Source organism: Sus scrofa, chromosome 4 (assembly GCF_054392235.1).
Source record: "Sus scrofa isolate SSC_HxYL_T2T_F1_AM1 chromosome 4, Sscrofa_HxYL_maternal_Yorkshire_Landrace_v2.0, whole genome shotgun sequence".
Taxonomy (NCBI): Eukaryota; Metazoa; Chordata; class Mammalia; order Artiodactyla; family Suidae; genus Sus; species Sus scrofa.
Window position 1 is genome coordinate 60387374 of NC_139386.1, and position 24217 is coordinate 60411590.

General features: G+C 42.9%; 2 long non-coding RNA genes across 2 annotated transcripts in view; both read right to left on the reverse strand.

Annotated features, from left to right (window-relative positions):
- Positions 1-24217, reverse strand: part of LOC146403822 (uncharacterized) — a 509633-nt gene that overhangs the window by 166121 nt on the left and 319295 nt on the right. The gene's annotated exons all lie outside the window — the stretch shown is intronic.
- Positions 16504-22197, reverse strand: LOC102157450 (uncharacterized). Its single transcript, XR_302930.4, has 4 exons — positions 21689-22197; positions 21524-21566; positions 17190-17345; positions 16504-17099 (listed from the first exon to the last, which is right to left on the reverse strand). It is a non-coding gene; the product is annotated as an uncharacterized LOC102157450 (long non-coding RNA).

Consider the following 24217-nt stretch of genomic DNA (forward strand, 5'->3'; position numbering starts at 1 on the left):
CCATGGAACTGTATACCACCATTGCGACCCTAAAAAAGAAAATTAATAAATAAAGAAGAAGTAAGAGGAAAATCTTTCTCCTTCAGTTAGGCAAAAAAAAAAAAAAAAGTCTCTACACTATCAACTCTATTGGTCAGGACAGACCATGGTTTTTTTTGTTTGTTTTTGGTCTTTTTAGGGCCACACCTGCGGCATATGGAGGTTCCCAGACTAGGGGTCAAATCAGAGCTGCAGCCACAGGCCGACACCACAGCCACAACAACAAGGGATCCAACACTTGTCTGTGACCTACACCACAGCTCACAGCAACACTGGATCCTTAACCCACTGAGTGAGGCCAGGGATCGAACCTGCATCCCTATGGATGCCAGTCAGGTTTGTTTCCACCAGCCATGACAGGAACTCTCAGACCATGTTATTATGCAGCAGTAACAAACAAAACTGACAGTGGTGTAGAAGCAAGAGTGTGTTTCTCGAGCCTCCTCTGTGTTCAATGCATGTTTTAAGGCGGGGGTGGGGAGGGGGCGGTCTTTGCTCACTTGAGTCACCAGGAAACCAGGCTTAGGGAGGCTCCATTTTGACCTGCTGCTGCTGCTGATGTGACACAAATCACCTCTAAATGCATTTCATCAGCCAAAGAAATGCTCACAGATAAGCTAGAACTCAAGGCAACAGGAAAGTACAGTCTTACTATGGTCTTGGGAGGAAGAAAACCAGAACAGTTGTGCACAGCCTGATGCCATCAAATGAACCCATTCATACAGCTGTTTGCCAGGGGCACACACAGCCAAACTCTGAACCCAGCTTGGGGCTCAGCCAGAACCCTTGCTGTAATTAGGAGAATGGTAAAGTCTTACTTTGGAAATTCAAGATGTCGCCCTGACTGTGTAGATGACAATTTTTGTTAGGCCAGAAGGCCCACGTATAACTGGGAAGAGAAACACTGCCGCATTCAAAATCTCATTTTCAAGGACCCCAAAGGTAAAGATGTTTTATTAAAAAATAGGATTTTATGCAAAAAAAATCATGTATTTTTTTTTTTACTTCCTAGAGCATGTGATGAAGCCACCACCCCTGGACTTATGAGGTATCACACCGTCATCCTTCATCCATCAAAGGTACAGTCTTTGATTATATTGCCTTTATCCTCTCAATGGCTAAGAAAGGTGCCCCATTTTGTGGATGAGAACTGGGGCGATGAATCATTTGTTCGTGTTCACCATTTCACGTTACTTCCGCAATTTGCCCTTATTGGCATATGTGTTTGTCGTCCAGAGAACAAATGTTCCAGCCAATCCTAAGCCTCACCTCTGACTGGCATTTTCAAGCATCTCCTATTTGACTTCACCCACCATCATCCTAATACTGCAGGTGAAAGTGACTTCTTGCCATCAGCTGCTTCAAAGCTTGTGCCCCCAGACCCACCAGGCTCCCTTATGTGTCAGTGGAACATCTAAGGTACAAATACTTGAGGCGAACAGATACAAACACACAAGTCTAAAAGGGCCAACCAGGGATTTAATTTTTATCTTATTTATCTGTTTACTTTTGCTTTTTAGGGCCGAATTTGCAGCTCCCAGTCCAGGGATCCAATCAGAGCTACAGCTGCTGGCCTACACCAAAGCCATAGCTACGAGGGATCCAAGCCTCATCTGCGACCCACACCACAGCTTATGGCAAGGCCAGATCCCTGACCCACTGAGCAAGGCTAGGAATCCAACCCGAATCCTCATGGATACTAGCTGGATTCATTTCCACTGCACTGGAATGGGAACTCCCAACCAGGGATTTAAATGACTCATGTTCCTCACGGAGACTGTGTGGGGTTCTTAACCCACTCTGCCACAATGGGAACTCTGACACACACACTTTAAAACATTTAGAGTAAGAAGTCCCTTAGCACATTTAATAACAGAACAGAATTTTAAACATCAGCCATTAGAAAAGGAAGTAAAATAAAATTGAAGAGGTACGAGAGAAGGCTTTTCACACAGAGAAATAAGAGATCAGAAACTCAGGAGCCAGAAGCGTGAATGCTGACCCTGCCAGGACACTGTGAGGCCACAGAGAAGTGGCAAGGTCCTAGTTCCTCAATGTCTTCATCTTGAAACAGATATTTTTAAAATAAATAAATAAATAAATAAGACCAACCTGCCACAAGGGGTTCTGCAAAATATGAATAAAAACATACATACTTTCACATCAAGCATCTTCAGACTGACTACAAAAGCAACAGTTCTTGGAATTATCATTTCTGTTAGGGGCGCAGGGTCTTAAAAATCACCTTGACACTTGTCCTCATGTTATACTTGAGGGACGGGACAAAAGGCCTGGGAAGACCTGAACCAAACCACACTGCGGAAAGCCAAGCAAGCCCAGCAGAGAGAGGGAGCAGTGGTCGGACCAGGATGGAAACAGCCCTGCAAGAGAGGATCGGGAGACCCAAGTGCAATGGCAGGTTTTGCCTCTTACAAAGCGTACCCCCTCAGCTATCTCCTCCTCTGGGTGTCATGGGAATAATACCCTGTCCGGGGCTGCAGGTAGGGCAACTGCCAGGATGAGAGGAAACGAATGCAAAAAGACATTTGCACATCGGAAGGCATGACACCATTCCTAATGTTAGTTTGCTTCCTGTGTCTCCCCTGATGGCCCAGGGACCTCTCCACCAAGCTTTCACCCACCCTTTCCCTAACCAAAGCCTTTATCCTGTGCTGAAACTGCCCATTGATGTGGGTGCCCATCTTCCCCAAGATTCTGAGCTCCCTCAAGCCGAGGGCTTCCAATTATAACAAATAATTGTATTTGTTGCACCTGGTAACCCATCCGTGGACTGTTTGCTGAATGTCCAAACCTCTAAATCTCCCAATTCCCAAGCCCAAGGACCTCTTTAAACTGAAAAAAAAAAAAAAAAAAAAAAAAAAAGGAACACTTTTAGGGCCTCATTAATAATAAGGCAAACACGTTCATATAAATTTGTAGGGAAAACTTTTCTGGGAGTTCCCCTTGTGGCTCAGATCTTAAACACTGCAGTGAGTGGCTGAAGCTTCATCAGGCCCAGTGACTAACCTCACAGATGGGCAGCTTTCAGACTTGAAAGCTTAATTCCAGGTGGGTCTATTATTTTGGATAAGAGAGGAACCTGGAAAGTTAAGATCCAACTAGTCTCCATGAGGATATAGGTTTGATCCCTGGTCTTGCTCAGTGGGTTAAGGATCTGGCATTACTGTGAGCTCTGGTGCAGGTGGCAGATGTGACTCGGATCCCGCATCTCTGTGGCTGTGGCGTAGGCCGGCAGCTGCAGCTCTGACTGTCCCCCTAGCCTGGGAACTTCCATATGCTGCAGGTGCAGCCCTAAAAAGAGAATGAAAGAAAGGAGGAAGGAGGGAAAGGAGGGAGGGAAGGAGGGAGAGAGGAAGGAAGGAAGGAAGGAAGGAAGGAAGGAAGGAAGGAAGGAAGGAAAGAAAAAACCTTTCTGTGAAACTTTCATAACATTTAAAATTTATAACTCTCAATAGCCATTTTGTGGGGACTCTATTGAGTGGCATGCAACAAGTTCGGAGGGGAAAAACGGAAAGGGGGTGGGGTGGGAGAAAGACAGAAAAAGAAATGACTGTAATTCAGGATATCTCGAGGCCCCTAACTTTCCAGGTTCCTCTCTTATCCAAAATAATAGACCCACCTGGAATTAAGCTTCCAAGTCTGAAAGCTGCCCATCTGTGAGGTTAGTCACTGGGCCTGATGAAGCTTCAGACACTCACTGCAGTGTTTAAGACCTGAGTTTGTGGTGGGAGTTCCAAATGAGCCTGCTGCTAAGTATGGACATTTGCAAAGCTCTCCTTTATGAAACTGAGCATTAACGCCTACTTTAATCTCCTACCTTATCATCTGTCACAGTCAAAAAGTGGCAGCATAAATTCAGATTTCAAGGAAATTTTTAAAAAATACTGCACAGGAATTCCCCTTTAAAGCATGACCTTAAGAAAATTCCTTTGCTCTGTGTCTTCTGGCTTGGGTAAACTGGGGTGGAAAGGAGACCAAAATGACTTTCTGCAGACCCTAAAGCCCAATAAAGGCGATCTGAGTAGCTACTATTTTGTATCCCACACATTTTGTAACAGTTCAAATCCAAAGACCTTGATAATTTTTCCAATTCTGGTAGTTTGAGATTCTTATTAGAGTTATTCCTACATAAATGAATCTGAAAAAGAATGGATATGTATATGTATCATTGAATCACTTTGCTGTATGACAGAACTCATCACAACTTATTAATCAACTCTACTTCAATAAAACTTTTAAAAATGAAAAAAGAATTATTCTCATATAGGAAGAAGCACTATATTTTCTGCCAAAATGTATGTAAAATCCCCCATTCCCTACTGCTTATTTTCTGCTCATCTAATAATCAACTTTTTTTTTTTTTTTTTTTTTTAATGGCTTCACCCAAGGCATATGGAAGTTCCTAGTCCAGGGATTGAACTCGAGTCTCCAAGGGACCCAAGCCTTCGTAGTCAGATTCTTAACCCACTGTGCACAGCAGGAACTCCTAATAATCAACTTTTATATGGTATCTGTTTTTATGCTCTAGAGAAATGTTAAACTATTTTGAAATCTGGAAATCTTTTAAAAGTTTATGAAATAGTGTTTATTCCAAACAATCAGCAGTTTCTTTTTTTTATTAATTTTTATTTTATATTGGAGTGTAGTTGATCAGCCAGCAGAATCTATAATGAGAAAATGTGAACAATGATCTTTAATCAGAAGATGAGGAAAAACTTAACAAAATTATATTCTGTTCCACAGAATTTGGGCTTTATACGTAAAACCAGAATAATGAATGTAATCCTTCTAATATATTCCTCTAATATTTATTAAATATCTAGAATATGCCACTGCTCTGCATATTGAGGATGTAGCAATGAACAAAGCAGACAAAAATCCCTGCCCGTGTGGCGCTTATTATATTCTGCAGGAAGAGAAACAAACTTCTAAATAAGTAAACTATACAATATGGCAGATGTTGACAAGTGCTGTGTTTGATTGCATTCATGGCCACAGTTCTTTTTTTTTTTTTTTTTCCTTTTTTGGTCTTTTTAGGGCCATACCTGTGGCATACAGAGGTTCCCAGGCTAGAGGTTAAATCAGAGCTGTAGCCATGGGCCTACGCCACAGCCACAGCCACAGCCACAGCAATGCCAGATCAGAGCCACATCTGCTTCCTACACCACAGCTCACTGGCAATGTGGGATCCTTAACCCACTGAGTGAGGCCAGTGATCGAACCTGCGTCCTCATGGATACTAGTTAGATGCGTTTCTGCTGAGCCATGACAGGGGAACTCCCATGGCCCCAATTCTTTACCCTCCCTCTATTCATTCCCTTTGTCAAGTTTCCTGCAGTAAGCTGGCCTTTTTCCCTGCTCCTTGATTTTGAGTCTGGCCATGTGACCTGATCTGCCCAACAGAATGAGGTAGAAGTGACGGTGTGCCAGCTCCTGACTCCAGAGACATAGACCTCAAGAGCCCTTCATGACTCCAATGCCCTTTTTGCTCCTGTGTCGTTGCCATGGGGAGAAGCCCAAGCTAGTCTGCTGGTCCCAGGAGAAGCATAAAAGCTGTGGGGCCAAGCTGTTCCAGCTAAGCTTTCTCTTCCAAACTCAGTCTAAAGCAGAACCCAGGAGACCCTTAGATGCATGTATAAAAGCCGATTGGACATGAACAGAGCCACCCAATATGCCCAGGCTAGAGGAGCTGACCTCCTGCCAACCCACAGATGCATGAGCTATGATAATAAATGATTGCTGCTTTGGTGTTGAGTTTTGGGGTTGTTTTTTATACCTCAATAACTAATCAATACAAGCACTAAAGAGAAGGAGTTCCCTGGTGGCTCAGAGGGTTAAGAATCCAGCATCTACTGCAGTGATGAAAGTTCTGTCCCTGACTTGGAAACTTCTGCACACTGTGGGTACAGCCAAAAAAAAAAAAAAAAAAAGTTCTAAAGAATAAAGCCATATAGAGATAAGGGCATATGTGTATGGTAGTGATGGGGGTGTTAATTTCAAATAATTTGCTTGTATACAATTTTTTTAAAGATAACACGTAATTAGTAATTCTAAAAAACACTCTCTTTCCAAGAATTGAGAGGTCATGTTCATCCTTATTACATATTTGGCACTCTCCTCCTTCCCACGTGGGCCCAAGCCAATGGGAGGCAGAACAAAATTGCTACCTTGTCTGGTATGAGAAGCAGAGCAGAAATTAACAGCATTTCCAGTTCGAATCCAGTTGTACATTCTTGTTCTTTCTTTGAACGTGTGAACTCGTATTCTTTTTATGTGGCATCCTGTGGTTTGCTATAGCTCTATTAAAATCTTCCCCAGAAGCAAGCTCTCCTAATTTTGCACAGTCACTTCAGGTTTAAAGGCAGAGGTTTTAGCCAATAAAGGTCTTCTATTGGCAATTTTAGCTGAAAGAACTCTTCCACCACACTCCCCAAAGTGAGGAGACCACGTTTCTAGCATTCTCTTCAATGGTTATGAAAGTTACCAGTATGGCTGTACTGTGGAAATCAGTCTTTCCAAGTGAGCCACCCTGCCTTCTAGCAAGGGAGTCATTTTGTCCTCCTGCCTGAAAATGGGACCAGGGTGTTCCAGCTCAGCTTTGATTTCCCCTTTCATACAAATTCTAATCATGCCCTTTCTATCTCATCACAAAACGAGTTCTCTGATAGAAACCAAGTCACAAGTTTCTGTTCAGGGTTTGGGAAGATTCTAGTGGTTAGAACTGGCTGCAATACAGACTCTAGCTAAAGCTGATGAAGGTGTTAAGGCAAAGGGAAAAAAATTCTTCTCAATTCCTTGTCTTCTAGGGAGTTACCTGTTGGTGGCTCCAGCAGACTGGTGGAAAGCTTTGAAAACATCTTAATTGAGGTACTTTTTTTTTTTTTTTTTTTTTTTTTTTTTTTTGTGGCCACCCTTAGGCATATGGACTTCCTGGGCCAGGGATCAGATCCAAGCCACAGTTTCGACCTATTATGCCAGCTGTGGGATCCTTAACCCACAGTGCCAGGCCAGGGATGGAACCTAAACCCGAGTCCCAGAACTCCAGAGATGCCGCAGATCCCGTTCAGCCACAGAGGGAACTCTGATTAAGGTATCTTTCAAATCTACTCTCTTCAGGTTTCCCTTTTCTTTGTCTTTTATAGATGTGAACAGTTGAAATCATATTCCAAGATCTGTATGGTCTAAATCCCTTAACCTCGCTGAGATTCCAATTCCTCACTGGTAAAGTAAAAATTGAAGTTCCTCCCTGTTCTAACAGTCTATCATTTAAGTACACTTTTAAGCTACTGATTCCAACCTAATGATAACTTTCAGCCTGCTGCAGACTCTAGCACCCACCAGGCACAAACCAGCTGAGTTAAAGCAGTTGAGTAAAATAAATTAGATTTGATTTTTCATCTGCAATTTTTTTTTAAGTCCTAGCCATTCTCATACCGGTTTATATTTAGCCTTACAACTTCGACAATGACCAACATTTAAATAGTAAGAATTTCAAAATCCTCCTCAGATCTGAACTATTTGGCTTTTAAGATTTCTGGACCAAAGGATAAGCAGGAAGTAAGGGAGCATCAGAAGTGTTCAGCAAGATTTTTCCATCCTATGAACTTAGGCTGTGCCCAGGCTGATAAAATTTCCTCTGTGAACTCTGAGTTTCTCCAAGCCAGACCTAAGAGCTACCGGTTCCCAATCAATTGCTATTCACGCTCACACATCTGCACACATAAAGCCAATTTAAACATCACGCTGTGGGGTCCTGACAAGATGACAGAACCACCAGCTGTCGGGGCACTGCACTGAATTGGGGACACAAACCCCATTTTCCAATGTAAATTGGCCTGGATGCTGCTTCGGCCCCCAACAAAAGGGGACAGTCCTGTTAAATGGGGCCATCTGGCTGTCCCCCGGCCCCAGTGACACCTCCAGGAAGGGAGTGGGAATGGGGAGAGCGAGAGTGATCATCGAAGGGCCACTAGGTAGCTCGGTAGAGAGCAGCTGTCAGCCCGACCCCAGGGGTCCAGTCCACAGAGGTTGGGGGCCCAGCAGATTCGCGGTGGTCTTAAACCTCCCGGACTCCGGCGCCTGAAAGGTCTCAGCGCGCACTCCCGAGATGGGGGAGGGCGCGCTTTGTTCCCGGGCCCCAAGGGGGCGAGGCTCGAGAGCCTTGGGCAGAGTCACTGCACGGTCCCTGGGGCCCCAGGGCAGGTCCCGGCGGGCGGCAAGCCGCCGCGGCCGCCTCCATAGCAACCGCGTGGGAGCTCTGCTAACCAGCAGGAGGAGCAAAGGAGGGGAGCACGAGAGAGGGGTAAGGGAGAGGCGGGAGGAGGGGTTCAAGGGAGGAACCCGGGAGGAAGGAGGGAGGGGAGCTAGGAGAAAGGACGAGAGGGGGAACGGTGGAGGAGGAGGGAAGGGAGCAGAAGAGAAGGGTGAAGGAGAGGGGCAAGGATCTTGGGGACCAAGGAAGGAGGAAAGGAGGGGAACGGGAGCGAGGAGGAGGTGAGCTGGGAGAGGAGGCGCAGGGGAGGAAAGAATGAAGGGAGCTGGAGCGTGAGTGGGGGGCAGGGAGATGGAGTGCAAGGGAGGAGGGGGAACCGAAGAAGCCCGGAGCAGCAGAGAAGGGGAGGGGAGAAATCTGGGAGGGGGAAGATGGGAGGTGGCGGGGGTGGATCGGAGCCGGGGAAGGAAAGAGCTGACCGGGAGCAGGGGAGGAGGGCGCGGCCCTGGCCGCCCAGCCCAGCCCTCCAGGGCACGGTGCCCGGGGGAACTCGGCAGCCAAATTCCAGCCCCCAAGCCTCCAGGAAGGAGGAGGGGCGGGAGCCGGCGGCGGGGCGGGGGGGGGACAGCGCCTGGCGGGCCGGGGGCCGAGCGCGGGGAGGAGCCCCCCAGAGCTGCGGAAGGCGGGGGTCGCCGCCGCCCACCCCAGCCCAGGAGAGCGTCCCGGGAGCGGCCGAGACGACCCCTCTCAAGCTGCGCCGACCTTCCCTGTCCCGAGAGCTCCCAGCCCCAGAGCAGTCCGCAGTCCTCCCGGGAAGTGCAAACCCTCCTTCCCCAGGGCTGCAAGCCTGGCTTCGAAGTCGACGCGCTCTTCCGAAAAAGAGAATTCTTGGCTAAGACTCGCTCTCGCCCAGTGTTTTTAGCCTGGGAATATTTTCTAGTACAAAACTATTAGAAAGGTGATGTGGGGCTTTGTTTTGAGTAGACTTCCTTCCGCCCCGCCTCCACCCCATCTCCCCCACCCCCCAAAAAACGAGAGGCCTCTTAGAGAGAAAGTCTTGCCAGTTTTAAGCTTGGAAATTGACAATCTGGATGGAATTCTGACATCCGGCTGGAAAATTTTGGGAAAAGCAAGTCACAAACACACCATTCTTAGGTACTATCTGCTGAGCTGCAGCTTGCATAAGACATTTCTCAAAGCTGGTGGAGTGGATTCGATCCTTGCTAAGAGTTGACCACAAAAATGGACTACCATTATGCACTGAAGAGCAATTTTTTGAATAGCCCTCGGGCCATTAAATGTGTGAAAAAAGAAAAAAAATTAGAGTTAGCATTCAGAAGAAAATCAATAGATATAAGTGCTATATATTTTGTTTTGAATCCATTATACAAAGTAAAGGAAAGAAAAATAAACTTTGGGGCGTTCTCAGCTAACATGGCCTATGGGAAAATGAAAATAAACCTAATTGAAAAAACAGTGCTCACCATAAATAGGTTTAGCTTGCAGGCAGGGAACAAAATTCACCAATCAAATGTAAGATTGTCCCTGTTTCATAAAGCAAAGGTCAAAGAATCCTCTCAAGCCTTAAAGAACACTTTCTGTGTAGATAACCAGGGCTTTGGTTTTGTTGTTTGTGCTGAAAACCCTAATCTGTAACTCCTGTTTTCAGGTATTACTCAAAGGAATATTTTTGGTTTCTTCTGCCCACGTATTCCCAAATTAGGTACCAAACTAAAAGAAACAGGGAAACTTGTAGATTGGTAATCGTGCGATATTCCATCTGGTTTCAACTCTATCTTTGACCAAAAGGAAAAGATGAAAATGTAGGCAAACATCCAACTCTATCTATACAACTCTAAATGCTCACTTATTTTGACTAGAATGAATAGCGTCTTTGCTTCCCAACTAGTTGGTATGTAACATCTTATGCGGGCTACTGTGTTCTAGGAATTTATGGATATTAGCATTTTATTTAATCTTCTTAAAGGTAGCAAGTGAATATTAATATTATGCCACTTTATGGATGAACAGGCTTAGAGAGGGCAGAAAACATGCCCAGATTCTGTCTCCTGCAGTCAGAAGGGCTGGGATGAAGACTCCAAACCAGCCATCACTGAGCAGTTTGTTTGCTCCCTGACCACTCACTCTGCAAGGGTGAGACTTCCCTTGAATCTCATCTAGGATAATCCTCAATGTAAATCTGGATTGTATTTATGTATAGATGAACTGAACTTCTCAATTTCATCCAATTTCGCTAGCATTAGATAGACATCTAAATTGATGAATCATTATTTTCTTTTTGTTTTTGTGGGCTTTTTTTTTTTTTTTTTTTGCTTTTTTTGCTTTTTAAGGCCACACCCATGGCATATGGAGGTTCCCAGGCTAGGGGTCCTTTCGGAGCTATAGCTGCTGGCCACAGCCACATCAGATCCAAGCCTCATCTGTGACCTACACCACAGCTCACAGCAACACCAGATCCTTAACCTACTGAACGAGGCCAGGGATTGAACCCACCACCTCATGGTTCCCAGTAGGATTCATTTCCACTGAGCTACGATGGGAACTCCCTATTTTCTTCTTTTTTAAAGTCATTTTCTTATTTTGTTTGTCCTCTGATAATGTTATCAACTTTAGAAATAGAGAAAGCAGCAATCTGCCAGACCCGAATCTACTAAGCACCAATTGTTAATGGCGCTTCACATGAGCCCTTAGAATTATCGCAATATTTGAAAAGATATATAGTCTGAGTTCAATGATAAACATTATTTTTTAACCTATTTATATCCTGTTGCTTATACTTTTTAAAAAAGTAAGTTAGATGTTCTTTATTCAGGAGAAAACGATCCATGGACTGGGGAGTACTGTGTCCCACAAGCAGCAAAATGCTGCTCTCTAGGGGTCTGAGACAAGAGGGAGTTTTATAGAGAATTAGGAGAGGCAACGTGGAAACAGGGCATGGTTAGCTAGGCTAGGGATTTACTTATAAAGCCAGGAAGTTCTGTTTCCTGGGGTAAGGTGAGCTAGCTAAATTTGAGTTGGAGGATTATGATTACTATATATTAGATTTCCTTAACAAGGGGCTCCCATAAATGCAGGCTGACAGGTTTAGATTTGTGACCTAGGCTGGGCCATGGGGGTGGCCTCCATTTGTAGGTGTCGATATTCAAATTAACTTTATTAATTCCGGAGTTCCCGTCGTGGCGCAGTGGTTAACGAATCCGACTAGGAACCATGAGGTTGCGGGTTCGGTCCCTGTCCTTGCTCAGTGGGTTAACAATCCGGCGTTGCTGTGAGCTGTGGTGTAGGTTGCAGATGCGGCTCGGATCCCACGTTGCTGTGGCTCTGGCGTAGGTTGGTGGCTACAGCTCCGATTGGACCCCTAGCCTGGGAACCTCCATATGCCGCAGCAGCGGCCCAAGAAATAGCAAAAAGACAAAAAAAACAACAAAAAAAACAAACAAACAAAAAAAAAACTTTATTAATTCCCCCTTTTGATCAATACTCTCAGTTGTACTCGAAATTTAAGGCATTATGCTGGGGTTGTGGGATGGAAATCCTATAAAATTGGATTGTGAAGATCATTGTATAACTATACATGTAATAAATTCATTGAGTAATAAAAAATTTTTAAAAAGTCTACAAATTACAAATGCTGCAGAGGGTGTGGAGAAAGGGGAACCCTACACTGTTGTAAATGTAAGTTGGTGCAGCCACTGCAGACAATAAAATGGAGATTCCTCAAAAAGCTAAAAAAAAAAAAATTTAAGGCATTAGTGCCGCTCTGAGCTACCACTTCTTTCTGGTGTTGGAGTCAGGTTGGATCTCCAACTGGAATGCAAAGGTTGGGATATCAAGGTCTCAGTTCCTTCGCTGATTGTTATCTTTACCTGTTTTTGGCATTCTAAGCAAAGGGAAGTCATTTGTCTAGTCACCAGTGGCCACATGGTTGCATGTAAAGCTTTTGAGAGAATACAGCAAACCAGAGAAACAATTAGAATAACTATAAATAGAATTGTATCCAACTTTTGGGGAGCACTCTGAAGCCATGATCCCCATGACCCAAAACAACTTAGATCAAGTAAATCAAATAAAGAGCCTGTCTAAGGAATCACTTTTTTTTTTTTTTTTTTTTTTTTTTTTTATTACACGTGAGGCATGCAGAAATGCGAAAGTTCCCAGGTCAGGGTTGAAACCTGAACCACAGCAGTGACAATGCTATGTCCTTAACTACAAAGCCACCAGGGAAGTCCAGGAGTCATTTTCTTAAACCAAGTGGTTGGTTCAGTGAGTTTATGTAGCTGAGTCTCCATTTCCCCAGAAGTGTTCATTCAAATATAGCAGGTGGTATTGACCACAGAGGATACCTACTTGCTCAGCTAAAAGATAATCAAAGGCTATCTTACCATCAGGAACTACTTTGACCAGAGAGTCTAGGGATTTCTGTTGGGCAGCTGTTGCTTTAGCAGCACATCCTGCAATATGTTTAAGAGTTAAGGAGAGATTCCTGGTTATAGCCTCATTTACACTTCTATTCAGGGGAGTAGGGATCTGCCAAAGAATTGAATTCTGAATCATGAATGCTTCCTGGTATTTCCAGTTTGAGTCTGTGCCTGGGGGCTGGAAAGGTAACAGTCATGGGTGCTAGCAAAATTTAAGATAAGAGTCTGTAGACCACACGGGTGGTTTTATTTTGATTACCCTTGCCTGTGTCACTGTCTTCATCCAGAACCTGGATGCAAGTTTCTCCAGGCTTGGGGTTGTCCTCTTGCTTTCACTTTAGCTTGTTTATTTTCTGTCTAAGGTTTGATGAGAACCTTAAATTCTTAGGCACCTGCAAATTAGGAGGAATGGACTAAGCAGCACTTGCTGTTTGTCTGCACGTTCAAAGTCAAGCAGGGGTTGAGAGTTTTCTGCAGTTTGGCCTCTGTTGATAGATAATGAAACTGACCCAACCCTACAATGTTTGCTTTTGCATCTTTTCTTCTGTCTGAATCAGTCCTAGAGTCTTCCCTTGACTCATGAGGGGAAAAAAGGAGAAAAAGGAAAGAAAAGGCGTGCAGAAGAAAAAAAGTGGAACATTTGCGACAAAAGTGTGTAATTTTTTCCTATACATGGTCAGCAATGCTGGGAGCTAGAAGTGGGCAAGGCCCAAGATGGGGGAGAGATGGGGAGACCAGTGAAAACTAGTAAGGAGGCTAAGGTCCATTTTTTAGGCTCACTAGAAGGAGGATCTTCCTTTGGGGCTTAGCTTAGGAGTCAGCCTTGAATTTCAATGGACTAATTAGGAATGACGTGAGACCCCTGCTCAAGAGGCTAGGCTTCCAGGGAGTTTCAGAAGGTAGGGACTTACTCTTCCTTTTTCCATCTACTGCAAACCGAAAGGAAAAAAGGATGTTTGCTTGTGGCCAGAGCCATTTTCCCTGATGGCCTGTGTGACTGTCCCAAGGCCTCCAGAGCAAGGGAAGAAAGGGGCCCTTGTGATCTGCCGGAGCAGATGCTGGAGGCCAATTCTGTTCTTCTGCTGAGTGACTGCAATTTCAAATCTTTTTTTTTTTTTTTTCTAAAAAGATTTTCCCTTTGGGAAAACACTCCTTTATTAACTTCAGTCCAAAGGTGATTTTTTTTTTCCTTTTACAGAATTTAGGGAGGAAAATACCCTGTGACTATTTTTAATGTGTGTGAGAGAAGAGATGATTTTTTTCTTTGCTTAAATATTCTGATATTCCCACCACTGGTAGCTGATATTTCTCAAAACCCAAAGTGAAATTTCCCAGTAGAGTCTCAAGTCCGAATAAGATTTATTAGGAAATAAGATTGAAGGAATGGCAGAGGGAAAGAAAGAGAAGAGACATGATTTTTTTTTTTTTACAGGATTCTAGTTTTTGCCCCAACAAAAGTTCATTTTCATTGAATTTTTAGGCAACATTTTGCCATAATATTACTGTATGCTTTGCTTTTTCTTTTATACCCACAGGTGGTTTTTAGGTCTAAAATTTAAATATAACTGAATGATTTTTTTCCCTTTATTAAGGAGGTCAAACAAAAAGAAGACACTTTAATCAATAGAGAGTTTGGGTTAACCAATTCAGAGTAACTAGATGAAAGTCTAGAATTAAAGTCTCAAACATCCCCTGAACAGAATACCTAATTAGTATTGATCACCAAATTATTCTCAGCACATGTGCCACTTACATAGAAAGGAAGCAATATATTTTCTTGGAAAAAATAAAAGCAACAACTTTGTATCTGGACTTCATTACCATGAGGAAAAGGGGAAAGGGCCTTATAAAATGCAACTCATGACACTGCCACATTAAAAAACAACTTTATTGACCAGGACACATTATTTAGCGGAAGCTATAATAATGTCCAGGGACAGAAGACAAGGCTTGGGATGAGGGCTACGCTGGCAAAGAAGCCTGAACGGGGAACAAGAATGACAGGCTGAGGTGTCCAACTGGGCTTATCTGCTTGAATAAAAAGACAAACAGCTAACATTTTTTGTGTGCAAGATGCTGGGCAATAAAGCTACACACTGAGTTTCCTTCATGACTCAGTGGTTAATTAACCCAACTAGTGTCCAAGGACACGGGTTCGATCCCTGGCCTTGCTCAATAGGTTAAGGATAAAGTAATTCATTAATTAATTAAAGTTACACACATGATCCGCAACCTTTTTTTTTTTTTTTCTTTTTTTTTTTTCTTTTTAGGGCTGCACCCATGGCATATGGAGGTTCCCAGACTAGGGGTCAAATTGGAGCTGTAGCTGCCAGCCTACACCATAGCCACAGCAACACAGGATCCAAGCCGTGTCTTCGACCTACACCACAGCTCACGGCAATGCCGGATCCTTAACCCACTGTGCAAAGCCAGGGATCAAACCTGCCACCTCATGGTTCCTAGTCGGATTCATTTCTGTTGCGCCACAAAGGGAACTTCCTGCAATTTTTATATTGACTCCATGAGGTCCTCCTACCCAGCTGTATTATTATTGCCCCGATGGTACAGGTGAGGAGTTTGAGATTGGAGAGGCTGAATAACTGATCCCAGGTCACTCAGATCATAAAGGGCAAAGGTGGAATCCCATTTCCTTCTCCCTTTTCATCCTTTGAGACTCCAGAAGAAAGGGGGCGAGCACTTTGGGACCATTTAGAGCTCCCTGTCTTCTACTTTGTGCTACTCTTGTCATAGGAAGAAGCCTTGGAGCTGGAGGTGTTGCTAGCTTTCCTGGTGGAGAGTTTTAGATAACATATCTCTTTTACCTAGAATCTGGGTGGAAAGCAGAGGTTATCTCTTAGGCATCCAGACATGCTTAGAAATATCCAGAAGACTGACTACAGTTTTCAGTTTTGAACTAAAATTTTTCACCTGAGAGAAATGAAGGGATGATCCTTACTTCGGAGGTGAATTGAAGGAGAATGGGAGAAAAAAATTCTTAGCTTTCTGACTAGTTGAAACTTGAAATAAAGTTGGAGGACAATGTTAATACTGTTGCTATGAAGTCTAATTGACGTTTCCTCATTTTGTGGAATTTGGAAATCATTAGTGAATTTCTTTATGGTCTGAGGGAAAATCAGGGATAGAAAGACCTGGATTGAGGAGGAAAGGCCTCGCTGAGGTAACTTAAAAAGGCAGCAACCCATTGGGGAGGAAAATAATTGGGGGTGGGAGGTGTGAGAGCCGCTGGTGCAAAGACCCTATGAAGCTTATAGACTGGATTTTGCTGGGATTCGCCTTTTCCTCTGCTGTCGAAGAACCAAACTTCCAGATCAAGGACATGTTTTATCTTTACTGATCTTCCGCATTAGCCTAAACTAGACACGAATGTCCCCGCCCCTCTTTATATGATGCCTTAACAGTGTTTACCCAAGGAGTTTGCTGTAGGGACTCAGGGCCATAGGCATATTTCATGGTGCCCAAAGGCAGGCGCACCCTGACCCCAGAAAGGAGTCCCAAATCCAAAAGTCCTATCAGGAGTGAGACAGAATGCCCTTCCCATTTCTGCCTTCTGTCTCTACTTCTCTTTAGGAAGCCCTTTTCAGCTCTGCAGACCAGTTTTGCTGCTCCTCTGAACATGTGATCAATGAGGTCACAGAAATGCTTAATTTATGTCACCTCAGTTCCAGGAACACAACTCACTGAAGCTCATTTCCAAATATGAGGGCAAAAATGAGACTGCTCCAACTCGGTCAAATGTTCCACCTCTGAGCCACTCATCTGGAGTTAAGAATGTTGATTTTATTTTATATTTTATTTTATTTTATTTTATTTATGTTTTAGTCTTTTGTCCACATCTGAGACATATGGAGGTTCCCAGGCTAGGGGTCTAATTGGAGCTGTAGCTGCCAGCCTACACCACAGCCACAGTACCTTGGGATCCAAGCCTAGTCTGTGACCTACACCACAGCTCACGGCAACGCTGGATCCTTAACCCACTGAGTGAGGCCAGGGATCAACCTGAGTCCTCATGGATGCTAGTCAGATTCGTTTCAGCTGAACCACGATGGGAACTCCCAAGAATGGTGATTTTAAACAGTTGATTTTAAATAGGGAGAACGGCCCCTCGCTTTCCACATCATGTTTTAATGCCTCATATCTTGACTTCCAGATTCTCTAAAATATGTTTTTTCCTTGATTCATTTTCATTATTTTAAAAATAATAATAAACGTGTTCTCTGCTTTCCACAGTCCCAACTTCACCAATGTTTCATCCTGTCATGGGATAGAACAAGACTGTCCATGCGCCTTTGCTCCATTCTTTTTGCTTCCAGCTTAAGGAGCAGGGAAGGAAGGATGAATTATTGCAATGCCATCAAGTACAGTATCTTCTTTTAAAAACAAAAGTAAAAAAAAAAAAAAGAAATTAGTTTCCTTTTGTAGGATTAAGCTAATCATCTATTTTTTTTTTTCTCATTTACCTTAGAAGTCATCTAATCCAGACCATTAAGAACTAAATCTGGTAAGTGCCTGGCCTGGGGTCACACAGCTCATCTGTGGCACAACGCTCTGTACAGGGGTTTTCCAGTTGTAACATGCTGCCTTCCGCCCAAGTGTGTCAGGAACCAAAACACAGACTAAAGAAAAAAAAAAAAAAAAAAAAAAAAAGGAAGAGCAAGAATCTCACCACAGTTCCATGATAAATATATAAAAGGAATAGGAGAAATTCATCATACAATAAAACATAAAAGGGGTAGATAGTAATCAGACTAAATACCATTTTTAAAAATCCAGGTATTTAGGGAGTTCCCATCGTGGTGCAGAGGAAACGAATCTGACTAGGAACCATGAGGTTGAGGGTTCAATCCCTGGCCTCAGGCAGTGGGTTAAGGATCTGGCATTGTCACAAGCTGTGGTGTAGGTCACAAACTTGGCTCAGATCTGGTGTTGCTGTGGCTGTGGTGGAGGCCAGCAGCTACAGCTCCAACTGGATCCCTAGTTTGGGAACCTCCATATGGGTTGGTGTGGCCATAAAAGAAAAACAAAACAAAACAGCCCCCAAAATGAACTGTTTAAGAATTATAAAATGCTCTTGTAACCACTGTGTAAGGGAAGAAACAGTCTCGACAATAAATTATTTTTTAAATTATGAAATGAAACTCTGTGTTAAATTTTTTGCTTTAAACACGATTACATGTTAAATCTTTAAGACACAGCCAAGCTATTCCCCTCCTGCGTCTTGTGAATCTCTTAAACATGGATAACCTCACGAAATGAACTTGTTGTGGAGCAGGTAAATACCTATTTTATAAACAAAGACGTTGGAATTCAAAGAAATAGTCTTTGGAAAATAACATGCTCATTGAAACCATAACCCAAAACTTCAGAAGATGGAAAAAAACTGGAAGTTTATGAAATCAAGAAAAGCTTTATTTTTATCCAATGAACATATATTTTTATTTTTTACAAAGGCTAATAATGAGGAGTTCCCTTGTGGTGAAGCAGAAATGAATCCAACTAGTAGCCATGAGGTTGTGGGTTCGATCCCTGGCCTCGCTCAGTGGGTTAAGGATCCAGCATTGCCATGAGCTGTGGTGTAGGTTGCAAATGTGGCTCAGATCTGGTTTTGCTGTAGGTGTGTAGGCCAGCAGCTGTAGCTCCGATTGGACCCCTAGCCTGGGAACCTCCATATGCTGTGGGTATGGCCCTAAAAAAATTTAAAAAAAGCTAACAGTGAAATCTTAACTTAATAGTTAAATATTAAGAAAATTATGCAAGCTAGAGATGATACATGATTTTTAAATTATACGGTTTTATGCTTACATATTTGAAAATATAAATAAGTTTATGTCCTTCAAAGATACCAACATTGATATCAAATTGACTCATCTAACATCAGGAACTTTGTAAATAAAAAGTTGAAAACTTCTCTTCATGTTTGCCAATTTGACAAACATCCTATTTAAGAATGTACGTCTGGGGAATTCCCATCGTGGCGCAGCGGAAAAAAAATCTGATGAGGAACCGTGAGGTTGCCGGTTTGATCCCTGGCCTGGATCAGTGAGTTAAGGATCTGGCGTTGCTGTGAGCTGTAGTGTAGGTTGCAGAGGCAGCTGAGATCCTGCATTGCTGTGGCTGTGGTGTAGGCCAGCAGTTGTAGCTCCGATTTGACCCCTAGTCTGGGAACCTCCATATGCCATGGGCGGGGCCCTAAAAAGCAAAAAAAAAAAAAAAAAAAAGTATGTCTGGGAATGTGTGTTAGTGTATGAATGTGTCTGTGTAATTGTGTCAATGGGGCTGAGTGTGACTGCCACATGGAGCAATGAAGAAAGTTCTGGGTTTCATTATGTGACAGAACACATCTCAGTCTTTTAAAATATGAGAAAATCCCTATGTATTTACTTTCTCATAAAAAAATTCTTCAGAAGCCATGAGGTCCAAAAAGGGTGTTATATCTAGGCAGCATTTCCAAATGTATAGTGGGGCAGATAATTTTATCCTTTTCTTTTTTGGCCACCCTGTGGCAAGTGGAGTTCCTGAGCCAGGGATCAGAGCTGAGCTACAGGTGTGACCCACACTGCAGCTGAGGCAAGGCCAGATCCTTAACCCACTGTGCTGGGCCAAGGATCGAACCTGCACTTCAGCTCCAGAGACACTGCAGATCCCGTTGCTTGTTTCTAATATACATATATATATATATATATATATATATATATATGTATGTGTGTGTAAAAGACTATATATACATATAGTCTTTTTCAGATTCTTTTCCTTTATAGGTCATTATGAGATATCGAGTATAGTTCCCTATGTAGGTCCCTGTTGTTTACCTATTTTATATATAGTAACATGTATACATTATTCCTAACTTCCTAATTTATCTCTCCCACCCGATAAACTTTTATATTGGTAACCATGCATTGATTTTTATCATTCACCCTTATCCCTCCCCCTCCCCAGTCTGTGACACTCTACCTTGGTCATTGGTTTTACTTACAATAATTATTTCATTCCTCATGTCTGTCACCTGAATCTCAGGTTGAGAAGGTCATCCTTGGCCCCGTACTCCCCACTCAACTCTCTGCATCATCTTTTCTGACCCCATCTCTGAACCCTCCCTAACTACGGGAACTCTTGCCTGAGCCCTCTGCCACATACAATAAATCATCAGCCAGAACTCAATCTAAAGAAGCAAGTCCAGCTGTCTTTCCTAGAAGGCAAAGCTATTCCCTGTTAATTACGAGTTATAGGTGGCAGTGAATGGTTTGCTTTCTACTTTGGTCATTTCTTGCTACAGAACAAATTACCCCAAACTTACTGACTTAAAATGGCAACCATTTTGTTTGCTTTCTAGATACTGGGGGTTGACAGCTCAACTGGCAGTTCTGCCATTTCTATGCAGAACAAATACTTTGAGAGTTCCAAAACCTATTTACTATTTTTTGGAATAAACTCAAGTTTCTTGGGTATAAAAAGTATGATGTTTTCCCAAAGCAGTACAATGCTGAGGTTAAGAGCTTGTAAGTGAAAATGAAGTGATGTAGACATGCATAATATATAAATACTACTTGCCTTTCAAACAACACTCTGAAATCCAAGTTTTACAACCATGAACCTCACTTTGTTGGTACTCTTAAATCCTGTACTTTCTTAGAAACAAAATTAATTGTTTAATTTTCTAATCAGTGAAAACATTTCTGTCCACACTTCTAAAAATGAATAAACATAATACAAGACATATCAATAAATTAGTTATAAATAAAGAGGGGAATTTTTTTTCTACCCCAAATATACCTGAGCAAATAAAAAACATGGTATAAATTAACCTAAGCATGGGAACCCTTCCTGGTTTCGCTTTATTTTATTTTATGTTTCTCCTGGTTTAATCTCACCTTCCTCTGCAAAAATTTCCCCAAGTTCGAGGACACTTTCAGGATAGGTGCCTTTATCCTTGTTCATTTCACAACCTATCTCTTCCCTCCTCTTTTTTATTTTATTTTATTTATTTATTTTTTTTGTCTTTTGTCTTTTTAGGGCTGCTTCCACGGCCTAAGGAGGTTCCCAGGCTAGGGGTCTAACTGGATCTGTAGCTGCTGGCCTACACAACCACAGCAACGCCAGATCCAAGCTGTGTTTGCAACCTACACCACAGTTCATGGCAATGCCGGATCCTTAACCCACTGAGTGAGACCAGGGATCAAACCCAAGTCCTCATGAATACTAGTGCAGTTCATTAACCACTGAGCCACAATGGGAGCTCCCCTCCTCCTTTTTATTTAATCAAAATGCATAAATTTGTTTAAGGTAATTAAAGAGAATCTACAAAAGGGAACATTGGTGAGAATACAAAAATCACATTCAATTTGGTAAATATATCAAACATATTTCAAATGGCTAGCTATATGAGGGTGTTTTTCAAATTCAATGTCTTAGCTGTGTGGGAAAACTGCCAATTTTGCTTAACTGCTTCTGAGCAGTTACTCCCTGCAATTCTACTCTTTCTGGAAGTAGATGCTGAGAGAGTTGCCTTTCCTCTGGCCTCTTCTGTGACTTGTCTGGTTCTGGGGTCAATAAATGTTTGGGTTCAAAGGGCTTTTCTCTCTGCAAAGTAAATAGAAGGAATGTAGATGTGAAGAGTGCAAGTAACTAAATAGGAATATATTGTCAGTTCACTGAAATTTACTGATGTGCTGGTCATTTTCTACCCATGTAATCATTCATTGACTATATTTGCTGCTGCAGGTGTTAGGTGTAGAGGTAAACAGACCGGGAAATAAAAAAAAAAAAAAACAGCAACAGCCTACTAGTTACTTACAGTGAGGTAGGTGGGAGTCTCACCAGCCCAGCCAGAAATGTATCTGTAACGACATAGCAGGAGTTTCTTTACATCAGAGTTTTATAAAGATAACAAAAGGAGTAACTGATGTGGTAATGATTGAACCAACACTGCAGAATAAGAACTACGAGCGTTTTACAATACCTGGTTGATATATGACTACAAATACATTAATTTCCAATCCCTTTTCACTCTCGCAAACAGCTTAGCCAGGTGTGCAACAGAATATCCCCATCACTGAGTGGATTCTTCTTCCCAAATTATCCAAATTCTCCTAGCCCCTTACAGAAGTCGGCTCCAGGATAGTCTTGGGAGGTAATTTCTCAGTTCAATGAAAGGCACTTTACTTTGGGGAGGAAACTCCCCCTATTCTCTGATACTCCCAGGAAAGACAGGCGAATTCCTGCCCCTTATTTTCCAGGGCTGGGGGTTATGGCTTCCTGTTCACATCAGGCTCTTATCAGCCTGCTGCCCCTACTCATTCTGAAACTGTCCGGCTGTGAGTGCGGTCGGGAGGGGAGTTTTATTTCCTCTTTGAGCAGAACTGGGGGCCGGGCTGAAAAGAGATGTTCCCCCACGGGCAGGAACGTGGAGGACCGATATTGGTGTGAAATCCTAACCTTCTCCATCCCCGCCGGACCCCACCCTCCTCCAGGCCAGGAGGAGGTGACTATTTAACCCACGCCCTTGGGCCGTGACGTCATTAACACCCGCCCACCGCGCGCCGGAGGTCGGCGGGGTCGCGGAGGGCAGCGCGGTAACTGTTTAACTTGGTACCGTCCTCGCTGCGCGCCGCTCGCTCCTGGCTGAGCTTCGGCGGTAAGCCGAGCAGAAGGAGAAAATGAGACTACACACACACGCACACACACCAGCCTGTCTCTCTCTCTCTCACACACACACACACACTCCCTCCCTGACACACACACACCCACCCACCCTCCCTCCCTGCCTGATGGGCTTCGGATGTAAGCGGAGCAGAAGGAAAAAATAAGAACACACACACACACACACACACACACACACGCAGCAGCAGCCAAACACAAACTATGTAAGCGGAGCAGAGGGAAAAAATGAGAACACACACACACACACACACGCAGCAGCCAAACACAAACTCTGTAAAGGGCCTCTTCCGGGAGAAAGAGTCTGGAAGTTTCCAAGTAGCCTTGGGAAAAAAATTCTGAAATGCTGAGTAAATGTCAGGCATGGTTACACGTAACAAATAAAAGAATAAAATATAAGTCAGTCTTCCTAAATGAGCTAATTACTAAAACCCATTCTGAAAAGGGGTTAGGATTCAAAGTAAAATGAATGTTTCAAAGTATAGTGAGACTAGGAGTTCTCTTGTGGCCCGGCAGTTTAAGGATGGGGTTGTCACTACTGTGGCTTGGGGTTGCTGCTGTGTCGTGGGTTCAGTCCCTGGCCAGGGAACTTCTACATGGTGGGGGCGAGGCAAAACAAAACAGAAGACAGTATGGTGAGACTAGAAATGAGCAAGGAGTAATAAACCTCAATATTAAACAGCATACAAACCCTAAGAGGGAAGCAGAGCTTTGCATTCCGACTTCTCTCCTAAGTATGGCTATGGTTTTACAAGAAAATACTCTTTCTACTACAAATTTTGTTCAGCATACTTGAATATCCAAAAGAAAAATATTATTGTCATCTGTTTGGAAACTTAGCTTTGCAATAACTTGTTAAATATAAGACCAGCTGATGCCATGTTAAATCTTTTGAAAACATTAGGCTTTTAAAAAGGCTAGGTAACCGGCAGAAGGAGGCCTGATTAGAAAATTAACATGTCATGTTGGTTGGTGAGGGTACTGCATGCACATTAGCATACGTTGGCGCATACGATGGTAGAACACCTACTTGCTTGGCTTACACTCATTTTCTGTGGGCGTCTAGAACCTCAGGCCTTCCCTGGAGTCCTCTGCCTGTCAGTCAGTCAGAGACATTCACCAGGCTCTGCACTTAGAGGACTGACAAAGCACTGTGGGCCTGCTTTTCTAGATTTATGATGACTCATTCTCCCCGTGAAAGTATTTGCTCCTTTTTTTTTTCCTCCCTCATCATTTACCTTTGCGTTTTTCTTGTTCCTCAGATAAATACAGAATGATAAAGAGACACTCGTTTTAATTTCACTTTTTATTTTGGTACCTTTTTTTTGTTTGTAGTAATAACATGATGCTAAAGTGATAGTGTCATTCTGACAAGGTCATTTAAGCACTTACCAAACATTTTGCCTTATAATTGGTTAAACAAGAGTGTTAAGACAATATCTACTAGTTTTAAAAAAGAAAATATACATCTCCAACGTATGTGTGTGTGTATATATATATATGATAAATTGTATGCAACAAACACCATATGTCACTTATATGTGGGATTTTAAAAAAGGATACAAATGAACTTATTTTCGGAACAGAAATAGACTCACAGACTTTGGAAAACTTGTGATTATCAAAGGGTGGGGGGGTTGGGCGTGGACTGGGCATGGGGGGGTTTGGATTGGCATATGCACACTGAAGTATATGGAATGATTGGCCAACAGGAACCTGCTGTGTAGCACAGAGAATTCTACCCAATAATATTCTGTGATAATCTATGTGGGAAAAGAATCTGAAAGAGAACGGATGTGTGTACATACATAACTCAATCGTTGTTGTACAG